A 17,953-nucleotide genomic window follows, 5' to 3' on the forward strand; every position below is an offset into this window, starting at 1 on the left:
TATAGCACAGTAAAGAAACTTGCTTGAAAACAAGGACAGTGGTGGACTAGGAGAGGAAAATTCTGGGAATTATCTTCTTTATTAGTAAAATCCATAACCTCTAAGATTTAACCCCAAATAGAGTATGTGGTGGCCAGGAGGTGACTCAATCACGTAAGCCTCCTTGTGCTCCTGAGAAGCTTCACAATTCATAGGATTCTTGTGGCCATAGTTAGACCATGCAATCCTTGAGTTTCTGCAGCATTTCTGGTTCATCCTTTAGGATCTGATTCATACCTAAGCATGCCATACAATTCACCCCTTTAAAATGTAAACGGTTTTTAGTATGTGGAAGTTGCACAGTTGTGTACAACTCCTTGCGACCCCATGGAAGTCCATGGAATTCCCCAGGCCAGAATACTGGAGTGGGTAGCCGTTACCTTCTCCAGGGGATCTTCCCAACCCAGGGATCAAACCCAGGTCTCCGGCATTGCAAGCGGATTATTTACCAGCTGAGCAGTAAGGGAAGTCTTCTGAATATTGGAGTGTGTAGCCTATCCCTTCTCCAGGGAATATACTTGTTTTTAGTATATTCACAGATATATGCAACCATCATCATAGTCAATTTTACTTATTTATTTTTGGTGCACTGTGCAGTTTGTTGGATCTTAGTTCCCTGACCAGGGATTGAACCTGGTCCCTCAGCAGTGAAAGCTCAGAGTCCTAACTACTGGTTTGCCAGGGAATTCCCACCATAATCAATTTTAGAACATTTAATCATCTCAAAAAGAGAGTCTATACCCTTTATATACCATTCCTTATTTCTAATCTTCCTTCCCCACCCTAAACAACATTCATACACAAGTGTTTGTGTGGACATATGTTTTCACTGCTCAGAAATATACACCCAGGAGTGGAATTGCTGGCTCACATGGTAATTCTATGTTGGATCATTTGAGGTACTACCAGCTGGTTTGTTTCCCAAATGGCCACATCATTTTACATTCCCATCTGCAGCGTATGAAAGTCCCAATTTATCCATATCCTCACTAATACTCATTATTATCTGCCTTATTTGATTCCAGCCATCCTAGTGGATGTGAAGGGTATTCATTGTAGTTTTGATTTGCATTTTCCTAGTGATTAGTGGTGTTGAGCACCTTTTTTAATGTGCTTACTGGCTGTTTACTTCCTTAGAGAAATGTCTATCGAGATCCTTTCTCCATTTTAAAATTTGGGATTTTTAAAAAAATTATTGAGTTTTAAGAGTACTTTATATATTCTAGATATAATCACTTATCAGATATATGATTTACAACTATTTTCTCCCATTCTGTGGGTTGATCCTCTGATTAATGATGCCTTTTGTTTTTCAGTTCCATAAATTAGCAGAATTAAGCAGAAGAGGCCCTAATATTCTTTGTTTCTCTCTTTTTATGTATTTCTCCACCCCTGAAGTCTCGAGTCAGGCAGAAGACTTTTGATCAAAAAATACTTAATCATTTTTCTAACCCAGGGAAATCATGAAACCTAAAAGACAAACTTTGTAATCAAAAGAGGCTCATTTCAACCTGGTGCTTTGCATAGGCCTTCCTGGTTGGAAAGGGACACAGTGGGGGGAAAAATAATTTCTCAGTATCCTTCAAATTTTATCTTAAGATCATGGATACAAATTTGTTTGGAAATTCCCCAAATATTCAAACTCCTTGTTTATTACATTATATTTGTGAAACTTCTGGATTGTGAAAATCTGGATTGTGACCAGATTAGATTGGTTAATCACCACTTGATCGCATGAGCAGCAAGGAAGGGGAGAATAACAGACTTCAGAATAAAACCCCAAGACAAAGGAGGAATCCCAAGAGCTCTGTCAAGTATGTTTACCCAATTCAACCATTGAAAATGTAATCCAGTAACCAGATTGTGAGCCCTGGGAAGTGAGAGGCTCTGCTGGCTGCTTTTGTGGAGATGCTGGTGGTGGAATTGGGGATGAGCACGCAGGAAAGCCTTGGAGTCCACAGTTCATGACAAAGGAAGTGAGAAGAGAATGTAGCAGGGATAGAAGAGGGGAGAATGAGTTCAGGGCAATAAAAGAGGCACAAGACATAGTCATAGGGATTGAAGAAATCCTATCTGAATGGGGACTCAAGTACAAGCTCAGGAAGTTCTGAAAAGCTTTAGCATATTAGCTGAGTCTTGAGGTGGTGTTGGGATTTCTAGGGGTGGAAATAGAGAGGGAGAGAGAGTACTGCCAGCATTTTAAAGTTTGGGGGTTGGTTCAGCTAGAATCCAGGGTTCCTGCGTGGGAGAGGCTGGAGGTGAGGTTGGAATCTGCCTGTCCTAGAACAAAAGGGGCTGTAACATTAAAGAGCATTTGCCCCCAATTTTTGAGGTCGCCGGGAGCCACTGAGTGGTTGGTAAGGAGCATTTGGCAACTGACTACAGGATGAGTGGAGAGAGCCCGGATACAGGGCGGTAGTGAAGACTTCTTTGAGGACACGATGTGGGACCAGTGAGATCAGGCTTTGGTGGGAAAAGACAGCCCTGTGGAATGACAGGCTGTTGAAACTCAGCAACTGAAATAGGATGTATTCCCGGGCTGAAGCTGCCACCCTTGTTATCAGGAAGATGGCAGGTACAGAAGAAAAGATGACGGCAGATGGAAGATACGCAGCATCCATTGTCCCGTGCTCAAAACTAATCAAGCATATTAAGTCACACGGGAGCTTTACAATCAGTGCCTCGGCTTTGAGAGTGCCAGTTGGCAGAACACAACAGGTGATGGAATAAAAGACTGCATGCAACTGGCTGTGCTGAAACAGTCCCCTCCCGAGGAGATGGGTGGTGGGAGGGGGGCGGGGTGGAGGGGAGGAGAGGCAGGAGGTCCCTCTGCCATCTGAGCTGCCTACACCTCGCCTCGAAGCTGCAGGAGTGAAATTCGGCAACTCCAGCAAACTGGATCTCTGTGAGGGCCACAAAGCAGACCCTTAGCTTCTTCACCTGTAAAATGGCAGGTATTTTGAGGACTAAATTAAATAATTCATGTGCAGTCCTTGGCAGGCGCCCTTGGAATGTAAAATAGCACTGTTACCATCCCCTAGGGCTGCTCTGGGGACAGCGTGCCTGTGGGGTTTGGGGGGACCCTTCGTTTCAGAGCCCTGTTCTTCTGTCTCTGGAAGGTGTCAGGACACCCGGATGTTCTGTGTTTGAGGTCAGAACGCAGAGGCAGCCTTGTGAACTGATGTGATGCTGACTCAGACTTTCATACAAGTTGCTTTACCTACTGGGCAACCTCTCCCTGCCTCCTGGGTGTGGTCTGACTCTTGTGTTTCCTATTTCTTGGCTTTCCTCTCTCCAACACGGAGAAAGGCTGGCAAGGCTCAGGGATCTGGGAACCTAATCTGGGACCCAATCAGCATTTGGTTGCTAATTAGAGGGGAAGAAGAAAGTAGAAAACCTAACCACCTTTTGGAGAGAAATGGAAAGTCCAGGGAAACAGTAGAGCAGATACTCAGTTTGTTGGGGGACCACACAGGGCATTTGGGCTGCTTGGGTGCCAGGAGACTAGCCAGAGTCCTTCTTTCCTTGTTTTACTTCCCTCCATCCTAGCTTCTATGGGAGAAAGAACAAGACAGACCCTGCCTTGCAGCAAACTCTAAGAGGGAGAAAGGCATGCACACAAATGACCCCCATGGGGAGGGATGATTCTCCTAGAAGAGACTCTGATGATGTGATTTGTAGTTCAGAATGGGGGACAATGCAGACCGGAAGGATTTCAGAAGGCTGAAAGGAGGAAGTGCCAATGAGTTGGGTTCTGAAGGATTTGTGAGATTTAGACATGTGAAGTTAAAGAGGAAAGTAACAACTCAAAAAAAAAAAAAAAATACAGAAAGGAACAAAAATGATGGTTGTATAAAGGAATGAATCCTTTATTTTGGTCAAATTTCCAAGAGTGTGAAGGGAACAGGGTGCCAGATTAGGGGGGAGTTTGGAAACTAGGGTGGGGATTTGGGACTTTAGTCCATAGCGATAGGAGCAGGTGGTGATAGCAGAATTATTTTAGGAAGGTGAATCCATTCATGTCAGGTAGAATGGGTGAGTAAGGGCAAGGAAGCAGGGAGATGCCTTGAAAGTATTGTGATGGTCCAGGAAGAGCTAAGGCTATGAACTCTGTACTGTTAAGGAGGTGAAGGGAGTTAGAGATGAATGGAGTTGGTGCTATGGAGTCAGAATGAGTAGAAATTGATAACTAATTGAATATAGGGACTTAAGCAGGAAAGAAAAGAGTCAAGAATGACTTTTCTGCCTTTTCGCCCCTGAGGTTGTTCAACTCCGCTTGTTCATTAAAAGTGCTGGCCCCTCTTGGATGAGCAAATAGTTTTTTAATCTTCCTCTTCTGTGGGCTCCATCCCACTTCCCTCCTCCATCCCCACTTGCCACCTGTTCTGATGATGGTGTGAAAATCTTTTCCATTCATCTTCATAGTCATATACAAAGAAGTGTTCTGTTTATACAACGGACCAGGGCAATTTTATGGTCACCTTTCCTGAGGATTTTGCATCCAGAAAGGATTTCACAATGCCATATACACTGTGGGAAAAGAATCAAGTTTTTATCAGTCTTGATGCTGGTACATGGGTTATTAGGATGATATAGTTGGTAGGGTGGAAAGTGGAGGGAAGAGGTGCGTGGAGGTATTGCTGACAGTAGGCTTTGTGAGTGTGATGGTTTCTCACTTGTTTGCTGTGAAGCCTCTTTCAGAACCATGCTCAGTTAGACTTGGGGCAGCAACTGCTTGCCTGAATTGACCCATCTGACCAGTTTCCATTGGGATACTCCCATTTTCTAACTCCACTGGGGTCTTGTTTCTAGCCATTTGGTGACAAACAATAGGCCAAACATCTCTCTTCCTTTGAAATTTCTCACCAAACTTTTTGGGGGTGCTTTACAAAGGTGCATTCCTCTGTCTGAGTCATGGCCATGGCTCAGTGGTTGGCCCCACATGTCTTCTTCATTCTGAAATCTACGGGGTGAAGCTGCTCCAAACTTGGTCACATAGCAGAGGGAAGAAAAGCAACAATGGGTGGAGCTAAGCAATGGCTTTCAAGTTTCTGCTCAGAAATGGCACATCACTTAAAAAAGTTTCTTACCACCCATTGGTGGTGGTCTCAAAGATAATGCTGCATAATACATATATATTTTTGTTCTTATAGCAAGTAGCCATTTCTCTATTTTTTTAAAATATTTTTTTATGTGGACCATTTAAAAATCTTTATTGAATTTGTTACAATATTGTTTCTACTTTATGTTTTGTTTTTTTGGCCCCAAGGCACATGCCACCTTTGGTCTCCAACCAAGAATTGAACCTGCACCCCTTGAATTGGAAGGCGAAGTCTTTTTTCAGAAAATATATATATTTATTTATTTATTTGGCTGTGCCGGGTCTTTGGGCTTCCCTCATAGCTCAGTTGGTAAAGAATCCGCCTGCAGTGCAGGAGACCCTGGTTCGATTCCTGGGGCAGGAAGATCTGCTGGAGAAGGGATAGACTACCCACTCCAGTATTCTCAGGCTTCTCTTGTGGAGCTGGGTCTTAGTTGTGGCATGTGGGATCTTTAGCCTTCATTCCACCATGTGGGATCTTTCAGTTGCAGCAGGCAGGATCTTTCATTGAGGCATGCAGGATCTAGTTCCCTGACCAGGGATTGAAAAGAGCCTCCTCACCCCTGCATTGGGAGCCTGGAATCTTAGTGAATGGGCTACTAGGGAAGTCCCTGAAGTCAAAGTCTTAACCACTGAACTGCCAGGGAAGTCCCAACAACCCATTTATTTACATGTCAGCCTTTTTTCAGTTATACTGCAGTGGCAACAACCAACCCCCACATCATAGTGGATTTCAACAACAAAGTTATAATTCTTGCTACATGCTACACCAATCGCCAACTCTGGGTCAAAGCCAGCTCTTAGCTTGTGACTCTGCTCAATTGTCTTCTTCATTCTGGCTTCTGGGCTAAAGGACTAGCCCTCTCTTGGATGAGTACTCTTTGTGTGGTGTGATAGAGCACAGTTTTCTTTTCCTCCTGCCTTCTTTCCTTATGATAATTCCATCCTGGAACATTGATCTATACCAGTCTGGGATAGTGGAAAAGGGAATTTACCAAAGGGGAAAAGACTTAGAATCTCTGTTGGCATGACAATGCCTTTAGTTTTGCTACAAAAGTGAGGGATGTTAGGAGAACAAGGGTTTTCTTGTGAATGTTTCATTCTGAGCCTGGAAGCAGGAAGTTCTTTTCTCTCATCCCCTCCACCTCCAGAGGGACTGAATGTGTGGTGTGTCCACCCCTCATCTCCCCTCCTGTAGTCCCACTTCTCCAGGAGTGAGGGGAAGAAGAAGAATCCTAGAAGGAAGGAAGTGTGTTGAAGAGCTTCCTTCAACAGGGAAGGCAGAAGATGAGGGAAGGAGACGAAAGGCTGGGTTCTCTGATAGCCATCTCTGATGAACTTAGAACCCAGGGGAATAGCTTAAAAGCACTTTTACCCAGCCTGCATGTGTGTGTGTGTGTGTGTGTGTGTGTGTGTGTGTGTGTGTGTATGTGAGAGAGAGAGAGAGAAATTATGAATAGTATGGCTTCTGTTTGCAGATGGTTGTATCTTGCAACCTTTCTTGCTTCCTTAGCTACGGGCATACGTACATAAACCCAGTGCATCACACAGATTTAGAAATAGGCTCCTCCTTTATGGTGTGATGGAAGATGCTACCATCCCCCCACTCAACCACTCTGCAGAATTTTGTAACTCTGAAAAATGTACACTGACTAGCTAAAAGATGAAGTCATAATCCTTTGGTCTAAGATCACAGAACCATCAAAAGTGACTTCTAGAAAAAAATGCTAGCGTTTTTTTGTCGTTGTGGTGGTGACTGGATAATGAGGTGCAATTATAACACCATCCCTTGGAGAATTGCAGAAAAGGGAGAACATGTGCTAGAAGCCAAGGAGTCTCTTCTATATAGTTTATGCTTTGATAAAGATAAATACGGCTTCCCTGCTGGCTCAGATGGTAAAGAATCTGCCTGCAATGTAGGAGACCCGGGTTTGATCCCTGGGTTGAGAAGATCCCCTGGAGAATCGAACGGTCACACACTACAGTATTCTTGCCTGGGGAATTCCATCTACCGTGAGAAGGTTTTCTTTGGCCTCATCAACAGAAGCTCTGGCCACAGAAGGGGTCTCATACGCTCAGTGCGTTCAGAGAAGAAGCTGTCTGTAGATGTGGTAGGTTTGGAAAAGAACCAAGAAGAGATTAGTTACGAAACTGAACGGGGAGGAGAGATACCACTCTTCTCAGGCTGAGGAAGGCTTCATGGCGGGCTTCAGTGAATGAAGCCAGAACTGGAGGCGTGAGTTTTTGTGGACTTGTAGGTAGTGAGGACGTGTCCTGTTTTCTTGCAAGTGGATAACATGATGGACCCTGGACTTTTGAAAGGGAACCAGTGTGCAACGGTGTGGACTTGTAATCCTTTGCTTCACAATGTCCTGTGACGGGGTGTGTGGTCTGGGAAACACGGAACTGCGGCAAGGCAGCCTGGAGGGTTGAAGAATTTCTTTTTCTTCCTGCCAGCTGCCAAGTCTGGGAAAACAGGACTTGTTCTTTCCCACTGAGTCTCCTTCAGAGAAACGTGTATTTCGTGGCTATAGGGGGGGAAGAAAAAGAGAACATTCGTTTCTACCTCTTACTTCTCTGGAGATGTGTTAACTTGCGAGGAGGAGGAGGTGGCATCTTTTTTATGAGGATTATCCTGGCAGCTCGGGGGCAGCACGTAATGAAGGGGATTTGCAGTTTGCTGTTGAAAGCTGTGGATATCTTTGCATACTGTTCCCAGCTGAGAGAAAGCTAGCGCTGGCTGCTACAAAGGTCAATGCCAAATTTAAATGCGTCTTTTTTAAAAAGATCATTTCCATAGCATTTTATTCACAAACATTGAATGACTTTCTGTTTCTTCAGAAAAATAGTCATTAACATTTTAATTTTTCTCTCATGGGTTATAATTATGTTGTTATAAATATGGACATTTTAAAGAGATCCTGCTGAAGAAAAAATGGGCATATTTTTGTGCCCATTGAGGAGAAAACAGGGGTGACTGATCTCACTCAGCTGTGATTTCAAATAACTGACTTTGTATTTGAGATGGGTAGAAGAGTTTATGTCCATTTAGCCAGAGTTTTGAGCTATTAAAAAGAAAGTATAACTGTAGAGTTAAAAAATTGAAGAGAAGTGTCATAATTCAAATTGGTTATAATTATTTTTAGGCTTCCCAGGTGGCACTGGTGGTAAAGAACTTGCCTGCCAGTGCAGGAAATGTAAGAGACACGGATTCAATCCCTGAGTGGGGAAGATCCCCTGGAGGAGGAGATGGCAACACACTCCAGTATTCTCGTCTGAAGAATCCCATGAACAGAGGAGCCTGGCAGGCTATAGTCCATAGGGTCGCATAGAGTTGGACACGACTGAAACGACTTAGCACATAATTATTTACATGAAGACATGTATGCAGTAGATTGGACACTTAAAAACATAGAGATGTTTCTTCAATAAAATGATACGGGAATAGCAAACATGCAAAGTCAATCAGAGAGAGCTTCTGGGGTGGGAGCCTATCTTTTACTAATATTATTATTATTATTTTTGGCCACATGACTTGTGTGATCTTAGATTCTTGACCAGGGATCGATCCTGTCCCCTCTGCAATGGAAGAGCAGAGTCTTAACCACTGGATCCTGCTGGGGAAGTCTGTAGAGCCCATCTTGTCATCCGTCCTGAACTCTGGAGTGACCACTCGGGCAACTCTGTGGTATCCCTGGAGTCCTGAGGATCCCAGTGTGAACACGCTGGGCTGAAGAGCAGGTTTTCTTTGAATTCCAAGCCCAAGGCATTTGGCCAACACCCTCCGGGTCCTGAGGGATGACACGAATCGTCTGGTGTCTGGGCACAGTTGGTGTGAGCCCTCCTGTCTGGAGAGAGTGGGAGATTCTGGGATTCTGGGGCTGAAGGTGGGGGTGGAGAGGGGCTCAGCCACAGCGGCAGGCCTGGAGTGAGGGGAACTGGAGACCACATCCTGTGTGAGGGGCAGCCCAAGGCCCACAGGAACTTGATACTGAATACTGCTCAGTACCACGTACAGAGGGGTTGACAGCGAGTCAAGGATAGTCCAAAGCAAAGGGTCTACGCCGGAAGTCGGGTAGGACTGGACTAGAGTCTGACAGTGAGGACAGGAGGCAGAAGGCGGCTTTTGGAATACAGGGAGAATGCCCTTATGGGGCTCTGTGGTCTGACAGGGAGGGAGCTGAAAGGCCCCAGGGGATCTGGAGAGGGTCCTGGCTGTGGGATGACGTGGGGGGGGGGGCCTCCTTATCCTGTGGTCAGTTGGGGTCTTGAACACATTATGAGCCAGCCTGTGAGATGCCTGTCTCATGGGTCTGTCTCACGTCCCTCCTCCATCTCACTGGCTGAGGGTGGGGTCTGATCTCAGATGAGCTTTAGAACTTTGACCAGAATTCAAAGTAATCCCCCTAAAATTGAATATAATATACAGTTCTGAATAGATCAAGCAAACACCAGTGCTGTCCATTTCTAATACATAGAAGTCTGTGTCATTGGGATTTTAGTCTTTTGGCAGCTTTTCTGGTTCTGTCCTATGAGCTCTGTATGGCCCTGGGGCTGCAGCACCCATCTCATAGCCTAAAGTTACTTGCACACATGCAAAGACTCTCCCAGGCCTGAGAGGAGGCATGTCTGCTGGGAAACATGAAAGTGGGCACTGCTCATCCCTCTTCATGCCTGGGAGGGTCACCATCCAGGACAGCCAAAGAGGGGCAAGATGGTTGAATGCGGAGGAACAAAAGCTTATGAATCCTCTTTCTACTTTGGGTTTATGAATTATTTCATTTTGTGAATGTCTTTAAAAAGCAGGATCCTCCACTAAGGCTCAACATGACAGACTCCAGGGTAGTTGAAAGCCTTGGTCTTTGAAATACAACCACTTGAGCCTCTGTGATGAGCTCAAGTTTCTCTTAATGAGTTCTTTATCCTTCTTGTTATCTGTGGCTTACATAAAACTGGAGACAACCCTAAAAACCGAGAAGTTGTTTAAGCATGAGACTAGAAAGCACTAAATAGAATTTTAAATTTGAAAGGATATTATAGATAGATCTGTTGGCAGTTTAAAGGATGAGGGCTCAAAGCCCGGAGCCTGATATTTCCTGTCTTTCAGGTCTGAGACCATCTGCAGTAGCTATTTGAAGCTTCTGGGGTTATTTTCCAGAACCCTCTGAGACTAGGGGGGCTGAGGAGTATCTGAATAAGGAAGAGGTTCCTCAGACATTGGCGTCTAGGAGGTTTGGCTGGTCTTTGACTAGTTCGGGTCATATTTCTAAGACACAAGTGCTGTAGGAAAGCTTGAGTAGAGACCCCAAATTTCAGGGACCCTCTGGAGTTGATTGACACAGGCCTGTCCAGAGGGAGCCAAGTGTAATCTAAAATCTATTAAGTTCCAGGAAACTCAGTAGGGACAGGAATGTCCAGATAACCTTGATGAGATCTGAATTCTGTTTCTCAGACCATAGTCTACAAGGAGATTTGGGATAGAGTTTTTAAAATTCATGTGGCAAATTGATAGCAGAGTCAGGTTTAGAGCTCCTGGCTCTTGATTGACTCCTGGTTCAGTCATGTTTCATGTCTGTGATGCTACCTCCATCTCCACCTGGCTAGTATGTGCCCCAAGTTTGCCTTTGTAGGAACCATCTCCTCTCCCTCCCTCCCTTCCTTCCTCTGTCTCTCTCATTTCGTCTTTCCTTCCTTCTACCTTCAAGCATTTGGCACTCACTATGTGTCTGGATCTATGTCATTTTTAGAAAGATGAAGATGAGTAATAAACAGTTTTGCTATCTTAAAATCTTAACTTCAAAAGAAATCTGTCAATAAAATGGAGAAATCTTCACCTAAGGACTTATGAGATCAAGGGTCTTCCTAACCATTATCCTATTATCCTAACCATTATTCCTATTATCATTTTCCAAAGGTTGCACCCAGGAGTCTAGAATCAAGTCTAGAACCAAACACATATGTCTTTGCCTACAGGACAGTACTCATGATGGGGTCATAACATGTGTGTGTGCATGTATGCATGCTCAATTGTATCTGACTCTTCATGACCCCCATGGACTGTAGCCCACCAGACTCCTCTGTCCATAGAATTTTCTAGGCAAGAATACTGGAGTGGGTTGCCATTTCCTACTCCAGGGGATCTTCCCGATCCAGGGATTGAACTGGTATCTCTTGCATCTCCTGCATTGGTAGGTGGGTTCTTTACCACTGGGGCACCTGGGAAGCTCATGATAGGGTTGGCCAAGTCGAATTTCAGCTTGTTTCTAATTTTAGGAAATGTTTCAACAGGAACCCTTGTGTTCCAGAAAGGAGGTTGAGTGAACTTCTCCCTCACCTACCTAATCACCATGGCCCCAGCAGATAAATGACTGGAAGTGCAAGGGACAGTTGGATGTTGGAAGGAGGGAGGTAAGGATGAGAGGGAAGTGGGTAAAGAATTGGGCAGCGGTAGGTCAGAGGAGACAAGGCTGGAGCCAGGACAGAGTGTCATGGCAGACATTAAGGGACACAAGGCAGAAAGTTCTGATAAGCACTTGGCATGAATTCAGAGAGCTGTGAAGAGTGAGTGGGAGCCATAGTCAGGAGCCAAGGAGGGAGCAGAAGCTGATGGCAAGACAAGCTTGGGTCAGAGTCAAGTGTACTGCAGCCATGGTTGGCCCTGAGCCAGAGCTGTGGTATTGAGGGAAGACTGGCTTCGGGAAAGGTTTGTATTCTCGCCTGGGGCTCAGTCAGATACAGGATGTGAATCGTCTGAGTGGAGAGCCATGGAGATGAACGGCTCATGCAGGCCGCTGCCCAGCTTCTCTGGGCTCCCTGGAGGTGGTCATGGCTACTGACTTATTAACAAGGAGATGGAGATGGGGGTCCAGGGAAGGCATCAATTTCATGAAGTTGCTTTTGCCTCCCCCACAACTCACCTCATGACTGTAAAGAGGAAACTCTTTGCGGGCATTTCAGAGAAGTAATTTCAGTCCACTTACACAAGGTGATAGAAGAACCAATGCCTAGCACGGTGACAGGCCCTCAATTTGAGAGATTTGTTTAAAAAAAAAAAAAGGAAAAAGAGTCTACAGTGTCCTCCTCGCCCAGTAAACAAAAATGTGTACACGTGGATGTGGTGACGAGAAAATCCCATCTGAGGAGAGCACTGAAGAAAGGCTTTTCTTAGAAAAGGCATTTCCTTATGTTTGTAGCCAATATTTGGGAAAAAGTAAAAGAAGAGAGAAGTATGGCCCTTAAATTTCTGACTACAGTCATGACGATGCAGTAAGTAGGGAGGAATGATGAAATCCATTTGATATTACGGGAATAAAAGAATTAATTGGTGCAGTCAATAATTTTAGAAAATCTCCAGCATTTGTCTAGGCATGGGGTAGACAGGCTTTTAAGTTTGATCTCCTTCCACAGCATCTCTCTTAATAAAAAAATAGCAGCTGTCTCATTCTGGGAGGAGACCTGTTGTCTCCCACACAAAATCCATCATACTGATTCCAGATAGGGACCCTGACCTTCCGTTGTGTCCTGAATCATGCGGTCAGACAGACAAAATCAGACAAACAAGAAAAGGCTTGCTGGGGAGTTGCATGGTTAGATGGACTAAGGGTGGGCGGTATTTTCTCTTCCTTGAGTTGACCCATGTGCCTGCCATGTACTTGTTTTTTCTTGCTCTGCTCTGTGTGCCAGGGAATGATGTCTCTAGATAGGTTCGGCCAGTGGGAGATGCGAGCAGAAAATTGTAGGGCAAGGGGAGGGGAGGAATCGGTTGTTTCTTCTCTTGCTCTGTCCTGAGTGAGGTGCCTGTGCTGTGAAATAGTTTCCTTCACGATGCCCAGCTTCTGTATATGGCGGTCCCCGCCCTGGCCCAAAGTCCTCCTATGGCATGTGTTTCTGGGCTCTGATGATACCACATTCTTATACAATTTTTCCTGCCCCAGGGTGGTAGAGGGCTTTCCATGTGGCTCAGTTGTGAAAAACAAACAAAAAATCTGTCTGCCTATGCAGGAACCACAGGAGAGGTGGGCTTGATCCCTGGTTTGGGAAGATCCCCTGGAGAAGGAAATGGCAACCCACTCCAGTATTCTTGCCTGGGAAATCCCAAGACAGAGGAACCTGGCAGGCTACAGTCCACCAAGTTGCAAAGAGTTGGACACAACTGAGCACCCATGCATTTACTAATTTTTTTTTTAAGGTGGTAGTGGATTCCTGGGCTTCCCTGGAGACGCTAATGGTAAAGAATCTGCTTAAAGTGCAGACTTGAGACTCGAGTTTGATCCCTGGGTTGGGAAGATCTCCTGGAGAAGGGCATGGCAACCCACTCTGGTATGCTTAGAGAATCCCATGGACAGAGGAGCCTTTTGGGCTACAGTTCCTGGGGTCGCAGAGAGTCAGATACAACTGAAGTAACTTAGCACGCAGTGGATTCCTGCTGTGGCCTTATCATTTCTTCTTTACTTCCTGGGCTCTTCTATTACTTGTTTAATCAATCCCCTCAATTAAATTTCCTCTATTTCTAATATCCAGAGTAGTTTCTGGCTTCTTAAGAGCCACCTATCTGATGGTATTTGGTCTGGTGGATACTGAGAACATAAATGTTAAGCCATCAGCTTACAAAGCCCTGCATTTTCTGGCTCTGCTCTAGTTTCCTGACTTCCTCGCTTGTAACTTTCCTGCTTGCTCTCTTTTCGTCTGCACATTAATCTCCTTTTTGTTCAGTGGTAAGTCAAATTCATTCCTTACTCAGAGAATCTGCACCATTGTCTTCTCTGCCTAGAAATCACAGCCCAGATCTACATGAAAGGCTTTATTCCTGAATCAATCGGATGTCTAGCTTCATAGTTTTAACAGGTCTTCTCTGATGGCTTGCTTCTCCATTGGTTCGGATAATCAAGACTTTTCCAAATGAACTGCTTTGCACATTCTGTTTCCTAAAGGAAAATCCACAAGGGCTTGTTTTTGGAGAATCCACTAAATGTATTTGAAGTTCTGTTTTGTTTTATGACTCTTCAATAGCCTAGGACTTTGAAGTTTGCACATCAGATGGAACTGTCAAATTTCAGGCGTTAACTGACCTTGCAGTTGTGAAGAAAAAAAATCTACATTTTGTTTTTAGCTTATAATATTTTCTGGATATATTGCGGAATGTCTTTGTTTTGATTAAAATGCGTTAGTTGGAGAACAGCAAAAACATTTGACAAAACTTTATTTTTCAATGATGTAGAGAAAGCTGTGGTCAGAGGAGACCAGAAAGGCTCCTCTGATGGAGCATATTCAGTCTGATGCCCACTGTGAGATTTCCATACATCTGGAAGCAGTCGTACTTTCAAAATGCAACTGCTCTGTGAAGAAGTCCTATCAATTCTTCTCCTGTTGGTGGAATTAGTATTAAAACAATTAGTTTTCTTCCTGACTTTTGAGTAGATCGGATTCTGAGGACACTAAGAGTTTAGGGGGAGGGGTAAAGGAAAGTAGCGCTGGTTTCTTAGAAACAGGGGCTTATCCAAAACAGGCTGACCAGGGCACGCTGGGGGTTGTGTGCGCATGTGTGTATGTGTGTGTGTAAGGATGTGTATATCTATGTGCCTGCATGCCCTTTGGATGAACAGTACCAAAAGTGGTAGTGGGTAGAGACTAGGGTTTTTCTTTTACCATTTTGCCCAGGTCGGTCTCTAGAGGATGTTGTCTTCTCTAGAGCAGGGGGCCCTGACCTCTGGGCCACAGACCAGTACCTCCCTTCAGGTCAGCTGTGGCACTGGGTCAGAAGTAAAGTGCACACTAAATGTTATATGCTTGAATCATCCTGAAACTATCCCTGACCTCTTCCACTTTCACCCCAGTCCATGGAAAAATAGTCTTTCACGAAACCGGTCCCTGGTACCAAAAAGGTTGGAAACCACTTCAGAGGACTAAACATTTGGGTCTACGGAGAATGTGTTTATTTTATTGACTCTTGCCCTCCTCCCCAAAACAGAAATTCTGCATTGGAAATCCTTGAGTTTGATAAAAAGAATAACATTCCTGGAATGAATAGACCTAGGTTTCTCACTTTGTTTATACATCAAAGTGAACATTTATATACATTAATACAGTAATTTACTCAAGTGATTGAGTGTTAGTGAACATTAATAATAAATATGCAAATCTAATTCTTGAATTTATAGGTGCTGGTGGAAAATAGTCAAGGGCTAACCTGATTGTTTATGAAAAAACTTCATTTCTTGTATATTTGATATGCATAAATGGACTTAAGTGTATTGCCATCCATCCGGGGAAATCAAGATGCTATGCTATCAGCAAGCCCAAACTAGATGGCTATTTCAATATTCAACCTGTTTACTTTGGGGAAGAAACAGCTGTTCATAAAGCAATTTATATTCAACAGGTGCACTGTGGTTCTGTCTAACGGATGTGAAAGGTACAGTGGAGATGATCTGTAGACTGTCATTCTGCCATTGCCTCCTGGACTATCCAAGATTTCTAAAGAAAATGTCATTTACAAACTATTTTTTAGATTTTTTTCATGTTTAATGGCTGTTTGCTTGGTTTTCTGGAACTAGGAGATGATTTACATCTAGCTAGCAATCAAAACTGTATTTTTATTTTTATTACCACCTATGTAGTAACTGGATGGAGAGAGAACAATAGGCTTATTCATTTTTGCTTCTTTTCTCCTTGTTGAATTCATGCATTTCATATAATTGTTTTTTTCATATACTGAATTTTAGGAAACTTATTTTAGTGATTAAAGTGAGATGACAAATGGCAGTTTAATTGAAGACTGACATACACCCTGAAATTTGTAACTTGAGGAGACAAGCAGAAGGACAAAATGCCAACATGCCAAGAGTGGTGGACTAAAGGATAGATTGAGCCTGCATCCTTGATATTATTGAAACACTGTTCTGACCTGGACTGTGTTCTCCCTGATTTCATATTGTGGTAGCTAAATGTCTGTTGCATGAACCCTGCTGTTTGAGGTTATTTCTTGCCGCCAAATGCATTCCTAACAGATCTGAATTTGCAAACCAAATTCTTTCCTGCCCATCTCCTCTCCTCTCCTGCCCCTCTTCTTATATTCCTTCAGTTAATGGCATTCACCAATTGCCCAATTTCAGGAATATTTCTCAATTTCTTTCTCTTATGTACCTACTTCCTTGACAATAGAGACTATTTCTTGTTCATCCTTTCTAATACAATGCCTCACACACAGAAGACACTCAAAATATGTTTGTTGAGCTAAATTAAAGCAACCAGATACTTGATTTCATGGATTAGTACACAGATGCTGAGTAAAGTCAAGAGCATAATCTTGGGAGATATTTTATTTAATAGGCTATGGTGAGTTTTGATAAGCCAACCTTGCCTCTTATCCTAGAATAGTTTTCTATCAACTAAAATTTTTTGCCTTTTTGATTATGCTTTTCACATAGACGATGTTGGATGAGCACGGTCACATTTTTCTTATTGGATCCTTATTTAAAATTTTTCCATGTTGAAATTCACCTCTCATGATATTTCTGCTCCATAAATCAGTACTATTGATTGTTACAACTAGTGTTGGTCTTCCTACATTTACCCTGACTGGCATTCTGCATCTTCATCAAGTCTTCTGCCAACATCTGCCCTCTTTTCTTGCATTGATTGATTATATTAATCTTATTCTCAGGATCTTGGATAAGTTCTCTGTCTTTTTATACATGGGATGAAGATAAAATATGTGAAGGGATTTGCAATCTGGTGGGGAAATGGATAAGACATCAGATTTGTGGTGGGAAAAAAAACTCCAGGGTTTATGTAGCAGCAATTCCTGTATGTGTGATGTTAATGAAGTCAAGAAACTCAATCAGTTTTATTTATTTACAATTTTAAAAAGTTGAAGTATAGCTGATTTACAATGTTGTGCTAATTTCAGGTGTGGAGTAAAGTGTTTCAGTTATATATGTCTATTCTTTTTCAGATTCTTTTCCATTAGACATTATTATAAAATATTGAGTATAATTCCCTGTGTTTTACACTAGGTCCTTGCTGTTTATTTCATATATGGTAATATGCATATTTAATCACAATGTCCTAATTGATCTCTCTCTCATTTCCCACTTTGGTGACCATAAGTTTGTTTTCTATGCCTGTGACTCTATTTCTGTGTTGAAAATAAGTTCATTTGTATCATTTTCTAGATTCTACAGATAGGCAATAAAATACGGTATTTGTCTTTGACATTTCACTTTGTATGATAATCTCTATGTCCATTCATGTTACTGCAAATGACATTATTTCATTCTTTTTTATGGCTAAGTAATATTTCCTTGTGTATATATACCACATCTTCTTTATCCATTCCTCTGTCAATGGTCATTGAGGTTGCTTCCATGTCCAAATAGTGGGGCAATGAACACTAGGGTGCATGTATCTTTTTGAGTAACTGCTTTCCCCAGATATATGCCCAGGAGTGAGATATCTAGGTCATATGATAGCTCTTTTTTCAGTTTCTTTAAGGAACCTCCATGAAAAAGTTGGCTTAAAGCTCAACATTCAGAAAACTCAGATCATGGCATCTGGTCCCATCACTTTATGGCAAATAGATGGGGAACCCATGGAAACAGTGGCTGACTTTATTTTTTTGGGCTCCAAAATCACTGCAGATGGTGACTGCAGCCATGAAATTAAAAGATGCTTATTCCTTGGAAGGAAAGTTGTAACCAACCTAGATAGCATATTAAAAAGCAGAGACATTACTTTGCCAACAAAGGTCCATCTAGTCAAGGCTATGGTTTTTCCAGTAGTCATGTATGAATGTGAGAGTTGGACTATAAAGAA

This window comes from Muntiacus reevesi, chromosome 22 (assembly GCF_963930625.1).
Source record: "Muntiacus reevesi chromosome 22, mMunRee1.1, whole genome shotgun sequence".
Lineage (NCBI taxonomy): Eukaryota > Metazoa > Chordata > Mammalia > Artiodactyla > Cervidae > Muntiacus > Muntiacus reevesi.